This window comes from Chiloscyllium punctatum, chromosome 26 (genome assembly GCF_047496795.1).
Source record: "Chiloscyllium punctatum isolate Juve2018m chromosome 26, sChiPun1.3, whole genome shotgun sequence".
NCBI classification, from domain to species: Eukaryota; Metazoa; Chordata; class Chondrichthyes; order Orectolobiformes; family Hemiscylliidae; genus Chiloscyllium; species Chiloscyllium punctatum.
Genome location: NC_092764.1, coordinates 18,650,912 through 18,658,300, shown reverse-complemented (window position 1 = coordinate 18,658,300; position 7,389 = coordinate 18,650,912).

Genomic DNA, 7,389 nt, shown 5'->3' with positions numbered 1-7,389 from the left:
GACCTATGATTGCTGGTCCCAAAGTGCTCCCCCATTAACCCTTCAGTCATTGGCCCTGCCTCACTTCCCAACTGAATATCAAGTTTGCTCCTTCTTAAGTTGATAAATCTACAAATGGAATAAAAAAGATCTCTTGGACACATTTAACAAATTCCTCTCCATCCAAGCCCTTTCGGGAGTCCCAGTCTATTTTTGGAAATTTATAATCCCCGACCATTACAACCTTATTATTCTTATAGGTATCTGAGACCTCCTTATTTGGGGGGGGAGGGGGGGGGGGGTGCCTATAGTACAATTCAAATAAGGCAATTAACCCTTTCTTATTTCTCAGTTCTACATTTCTTCAGACCAAATAATTTCCATTTTCGTTTCTGATTTCCAACATCCCTCGGTCTTTGAATTTTTTTGGTTTATTTTCACTTGACTGTCAGAGGCTAATGGGTGACCTAATAGAAGTTTACAAAATTATGAGAGGCGTGGATAGAATGGATAGTTGGAGTTCTTTTCCCCGTGTAGAAATACCGATTTCAAGGGGACGTAACTTTAAGGTAAAAGGAGAGAAAGTTTAAAGGAGATGTGAGAGGTAAGTTTTTTTACACTGAGGATGGTAAGGTGCTGCCAGAGGAGATGATGGAGACAATACAATGGCAATGTTTAAGAGGTATTTTGACAGATACTTGGATAGGCAGGGAATAGAGGGAGACAGACCGCATGGAGGCAAAAGGCTTTTAGTTTAGAAAGGTGTCAGCGCAGGTTTGGTGGGATGAGGGGCCTGTTTCTGTGCTATACTTTGTTCACAATGTCTAAATAACATGAAGGTGACAACTTTAAAATTCCTACTGGACACACAGCGGATTCCTGGCAGATGGGACCTGGAAAATGGGAAAATGGTGTAGCCATTTTCTAGGGGTGACGGGGTTGAAGGCCTGTCCACTCTTACCTATCTGTGGCCAGGAGGAAAAGGAGGGTGAAATTCCTGAGCTGCCTCTGAATGCCTTTAAAAAAACGCTCAGCAAAATTCCTGCCCTTTGGGAGTCCGGCCATACCATTCTGCCCCCTCATTCTGAAAGACCCCTGGAACTCTGCAGAGGGAGGGAGTTGATTTTCCCTGTTCTGGATCCCTTTTCTGAGCTGAATTTTCTTTTTACAGGTCAGAATGGATTCCTGGAATCACTCATGAAGCAACGCATCAGCTGTTCTTTCCAAGGTAGGCCCTTGCAGATGACAGTGGGCTGTGCCGAAGAGGTGACCTCAACTTTGGGCAGAGATGACCATCCTCCTCCTCCAGTGAACGCGAGGCCTGCTCTGCTAGGCCTCTAGCAGCAGACCAGAGCCTTCACATTTCTTCGTTATCAAACTGACAGTCCTCGGACCTGCTCTCCTGCCTCAGTACGAAATAATATTCTGGAATTTTCTGGTTGATGTAATTTAGTACTTTTATACCTCAATAAGTTCACTCCTTCAAGTCACCAGGCAGAAACAATGAGGGGAGCTTCAAACCAAAAACAATTCCCAGGAGGGAAAAAAACAGTATAATCAGTGAATAAGACACTCTGGTCTGACTTGTTCTGTGTACTTCAAAATGGAGGCTCAGTGCTTTCTCAAGTGAGTATTAGCGATTTTTTTTCTCTGGTCTTTCCCTCTGGGTTGGCTGGTGTCCGGAAATGTTAGATGAGGGGAGGTTGTGGAAGGGGATTAATGTCTTTAAAATGTAATTCCCAACCTAAATCCATGTCTAATCCATCTTTGAGCCAGGTTGGTGGATGGGCGATGGAAACAATATAGCGCAGCTTTTTAACGTTGTCTCTGGTCAATTGAATTTCTTCCAGTGCATCAGGAAGTTTGGGAACTACGTTGAATGTCTGCCTGAGAATCTGCTGATTTCCTCCAACCTCCCTTGCATGGCTCCGATCCTCCTCCCTTCTCCTCCAAGTCCTTAGATTTGGTCCTCTAACCTCTTCCTCTGATTTTGCCATTCCTTGGACTTTTGATCTGCAACCCCACTCCCCATGACACCTCTGTCCTACTTTCCAAGGCCTTTAAATAGCTCACCCTCAACCCCAGACCTGTAAACATCCCTCCAAACATGGGGAGAATTCTTTCCCCAGGCGACCATGCTTTGGGATTAATCTCATTGATAGTTCTTGCATTTTTTGCAATGGTCTATGTTTTACTTTGTGCCATGAAAATGAAAACTGAACATAGTCTAACATGTGTGGTCTAACAAGCCCACTCTCCTGTGCCAGGTATGTATTATATATATCTCATTATTCTATTTGCTTTATTAATTACTTTGCCAAATTGACCAGGCGTTCAAAGTTTATGAAGTTATTTATAACAACAACTGCACAGTCCTAATGAGGAACATTCACAGTGAATGCCAGCACTCGTAACAGTCTATGGAAACAGTTAGGCAAATTTCTCAGGGTAAAATTAGAAACAGATGGAGACCAGTAGCTTTGCCAAACGGCAGCCCATAACCCAAACATTGTACATCACTCGTGAAGCAAACCAGATGTCTTGCTTCTTGACGTGTACATTGCAGTGAACATTCTTATTTCTTTAAACTTGACATTGCCAACCCTCCTTCAGCCAAATGAAACACTGTAACATATAATTCTGGGCATTGGCTGGTGTTGTATGTCACTGGGGCCTTCCTGAAGAACACCACATTTGTACTTTGGCATCATTGAAATATTTCTGATTATAATAGTCCATTGATTTTCTAACTGATGGTTGCTGCTAAGACAAATATAATTTTTTACATTAGACTTTCTGCGAGTCACTTTGATTCATTGAGTGCAGTATCTCCCAGTCGCAGTATCTGCCTGCTTAACTTTAAGGAGAAAGTGAGGACTGCAGATGCTGGAGGTCAGAGCTGGAAATGTGTTGCTGGAAAAGCGCAGCAGGTCAGGCAGCATCCAAGGAGCAGGAGAATCGATGTTTCGGGCATGAGCCCTTCTTCTGGAATGAGGAAAGTGTGCCAAGCAGGCTAAGATAAAAGGTAGGGAGGAGGGACTTGGGGGAGTGGCGTTGGAAATGCGATAGGTGGAAGGAGGTTAAGGTGAGGTTGATAAGGTGAGGGTGATAGGCTGGAGTGGGGGTGAGGGTGGAGAGGTCAGGAAGAAGATTGCAGGTTAGGAAGGTGGTGCTGAGTTCGAGGGTTGGGACTGAGACAAGGTGAGGGGAGGGGAAATGAGGAAACTGGAGAAATCTGAGTTCATCCCTTGTGGTTGGAGGGTTCCTAGGCGGAAGATGAGGCACTCTTCCTCCAGCCGTTGTGTTGCTATGGTCTGGCGATGGAGGAGTCCAAGGACCTGCATGTCCTTGGTGGAGTGGGAGGGGGAGTTGAAGTACTGGATTAGTGGTGCTGGAAGAGCACAGCAGTTCAGGCAGCATCCAACAAGCAGCGAAATCAACGTTTCGGGCAAAAGCCCTTCATCAGGAGTGTTGAGCCACGGGATGGTTGGGTTGGTTGGTCCGGGTGTCCCAGAGGTGTTCTCTGAAACGTTCCGCAAGTAGGCGGCCTGTCTCCCCAATATAGAGGAGGCCACATTGGGTGCAGTGGATGCAGTAAATGATGTGTGTGGAGGTGCAGGTGAATTTGTGGCGGATATGGAAGGATCCCTTGGGGCCTTGGAGGGAAGTAAGGGGGGAGGTGTGGGTGCAAGTTTTGCATTTCTTGCGAATGCAGGGGAAGGTGCCAGGAGGGGAGGTTGGGTTGGTGGGGGGTTGTGGACCTGACAAGGGAGTCACGGAGGGAGTGGTCTTTTTGGAACGCTGATAGGGGAGGGGAGGGAAATATATCCCTGGTGGTGGGGTCCTTTTGGAGGTGGCGGAAATGACGACAGATGATACGATGTATATGGAGGTTGGTGGGGTGGTAGGTGAGGACCAGTGGGGTTCTGTCCTAGTGGCGATTGGAGGGGCGGGGCTCAAGGGCGGAGGAGCGGGAAGTGGAGGAGATGCGGTGGAGAGCATCGTCGACCACATCTGGGGGAAATCGCAGTCTTTGAAGAAGGAGGTCATCTGGGTTGTTTGGTATTGGAACTGGTCCTCCTGGGAGCAGATGCGGTAGAGACGAAGGAATTGGGAATATGGGGTGGCGTTCTTACAGGGGGCAGGGTGGGAGGAGGTGTAGTTTAGGTAGCTGTGGGAGTCGGTCGGTTTATAGTAAACTTCTGTGTTGATTTGGTCCCCCGAGATAGAAATGGAGAGGTCTAGGAAGGGGAGGGAGGAGTCTGAGACAGTCCAGGTAAATTTGAGGTCGGGGTGGAAGGTGTTAGTAAAACAGACTCCTCCCTCCCCTTCCTAGACCTCTCCATTTCTATCTCGGGTGACCGAATCAACACGGACATTTACTATAAACCGACCGACTCCCACGGCTACCTAGACTACACCTCCTCCCACCCTGCCCCCTGTAAAAACGCCATCCCATATTCCCATTCCTTCGTCTCCACCGCATCTGCTCCCAGGAGGACCAGTTCCAATACCGAACAACCCAGATGGCCTCCTTCTTCAAAGACCGCAATTACCCCCCAGACGTGGTCGACGATGCTCTCCACTGCATCTCCTCCACTTCCTGCTCCTACGCCCTTGAGCCCTGCCCCTCCAATCGCCACTAGGACAGAACCCCACTGGTCCTCCCCTACCATCCCACCAACCTCCATATACATCATATCATCCGTCGTCATTTCTTCCACCTTCAAACGGACCCCACCACCAGGGATATATTTCCCTCTCCTCCCCCATCAGCGTTCCGAAAAGACCACTCCCTCCCTGACTCCCTCGTCAGGTCCACATCCCCCCACCAACCCAACCTCCCCTCCTGGCACCTTCCCCTGCAACCGCAAGAAATGCAAAACTTGCACCCACACCTCCCCCCTTACTTCCCTCCAAAGCCCCAAGGGATCTTTCCATATCTGGCATAAATTCACCTGCACCTCCACACACATCATTTACTGCATCCGCTGCACCCAATGTGGCCTCCTCTATATTGGGGAGACAGGCCGCCTACTTGTGGAACGTTTCAGAGAACACCTCTGGGACACCCGGATCAACCAACCCAATCACCCCGTGGCTCAACACTTCAACTCCCCCTCCCACTCCACCAAGGACATGCAGGTCTTTGGACTCCTCCATCGCCAGACCATAGCAACACAACGGCTGGAGGAAGAGTGCCTCATCTTCCGCCTAGGAACCCTCCAACCACAAGGGATGAACTCAGATTTCTCCAGTTTCCTCATTTCCCCTCCCCTCACCTTGTCTCAGTCCCAACCCTTGAACTCAGCACCACCCTCCTAACCTGCAATCTTCTTCCTGACCTCTCTGCCCCCACCCCCACTCCGGCCTATCACCCTCACCTTAACCTCCTTCCATCTATTGCATTTCCAACACCCCTCCCCCAAGTCCCTCCTCCCTACCTTTTATCTTAGCCTGCTTGGCACACTTTCCTCATTCCAGAAGAAGGGTTCATGCCCGAAACGTTGATTCTCCTGCTCCTTGGATGCTGCCTGACCTGCTGCGCTTTTCCAGCAACACATTTTCAGTGCTTAACTTTAAAGCATCTTAGACTTGCCATTTATGGTGTAATATATTGGCACCATATAAAAAACATCAGAGTGCCCATCTTTCCCTCATATCCATGTTTTAATGTCCATTTTCAACTCTTCCATGGTGCTGAAACATTCCTAATCAAAGTTACAACTCAAAGCTTTTGTGTCTGTGATCATCTTGCTTCATCTCTCTTGACCTCTTTCCAGCCTCTGCTACGAATGACAGTTCATTGTCCTTCATTGCTCTCCAATGCCCAGCTGAGAGGGCTACCCTGCAATGTTCAATTCAGTCATAGCCAGATAATCTCCTGAACTAGCTTCTCTTCTTGCTATCACAGTTACTTCTACAGACTCCAAGGATTTGTACTTCCCTCAACTCCTATTTCTGACCTAAGTACTGCCATTTGTCGATATCATCCAAAGACACATCAATTCTACCTCATCATCATCAATCATCATCATCATCATTATCATCACTCTAGCTTTCCACTGCTTATCCATCAGCCAAAGTTCAACCGAAAGAGCTAACGCCAGAGGTGGGATGAGAAAGACTTCACAACACTAAAGCAGCATTTGATCAAGCCTGACATGGATGGGATAAGGGTGACAGCTCTCCACCAGTCAAACATATCCTATACAAATGAAGACGATCGTCGTTTTTGGAAGCCAATAATTTAGGAGCAGAGGAGCAAGAGTAGGCCATTCAGCCCATCCAGCCTGCTCTGCTACTTGATTTGATCATGGCTGACCATCTTGTGCAATGCCATTTGCCTTCGTTTTCTCCTGTTGGCTTTAGTATCCAGCTGACCATGCTCAATGACTGAGCTCCCACAGCAGTCCAAGTGGTCACCATCTACTGAGTGAAGAAACTCACAGAATTCTTCCATTACAGAAGGAGGCCATTCAGCCCACTGTGTTTGCATCAGCTCTCTGAACAAACATTACAACTAAATTCCAATCTCATACCTTTTTGTCCATAAATGCGCATTATCATTTCACTTCAAATAATCATCCAATACTTTCTTGAACATCTTGATGAATTTGACACAATCACACTTAGCAGCAGTGCTTTCCAGACCTTAACTGTTTGTTGTGTGGAAAAGACTTTTCTTACATTGTGTGTGCTTGTTTTGCAAATTACTTTAAATCTGCGTCCTCTGGTTCTTAATTAAACCTGTTACGAATGGGAACAGTCTCTCCCTGTCTACTCTGTCCATGCCCCTCATGATTTGAGCATTTCCATCTCATCTCCACATAGCTGTCTTCTCTCCAAGGAACCACAATCCCTACTCCTTCAATCTATCCTCACGACTGAAGTCTTGTGCCCCTGGAACCATTCTTGTAAACGTTTCTGCTCTTTCTCTTTCTCATGTGGTCACATCCTTCCTGCAATGTGGCACCTAGAACTGTATACAATGCTCCAGCCGAGGTGTCACTAGCATCCTATTCATGTCCAGTGTAGTCTCCTTGCTCCTGTACTCGTCGATTGCAACAGTTCAAGAGGCAGTTCACTACCACCCAATACTAACCTTTATTGTAGCAGAATATTGGTGGGATAGCACAGGCTTGCACCTGCTGGCGGTCAGATCAGGAAGAGATAACTTCATTGAACCATGTAAGATCCTTAGGAATCTGGACAAGGTGGATGTGAAAGGGGTGTTACTACTTGTGGGGGAATCTAGAACCAGGGTTACCTGTTTAAAATAGAGATGCGGCGAGGATATTTTTCTCAAGATGGTGAAGAGTATCTCTTCCTCAAACATGTTGGAAGCACAGCTTTTGAATATTTTTAAGGCAGAGATAGATAGATCCTCGGTAAGCAAAGGGATGAAAG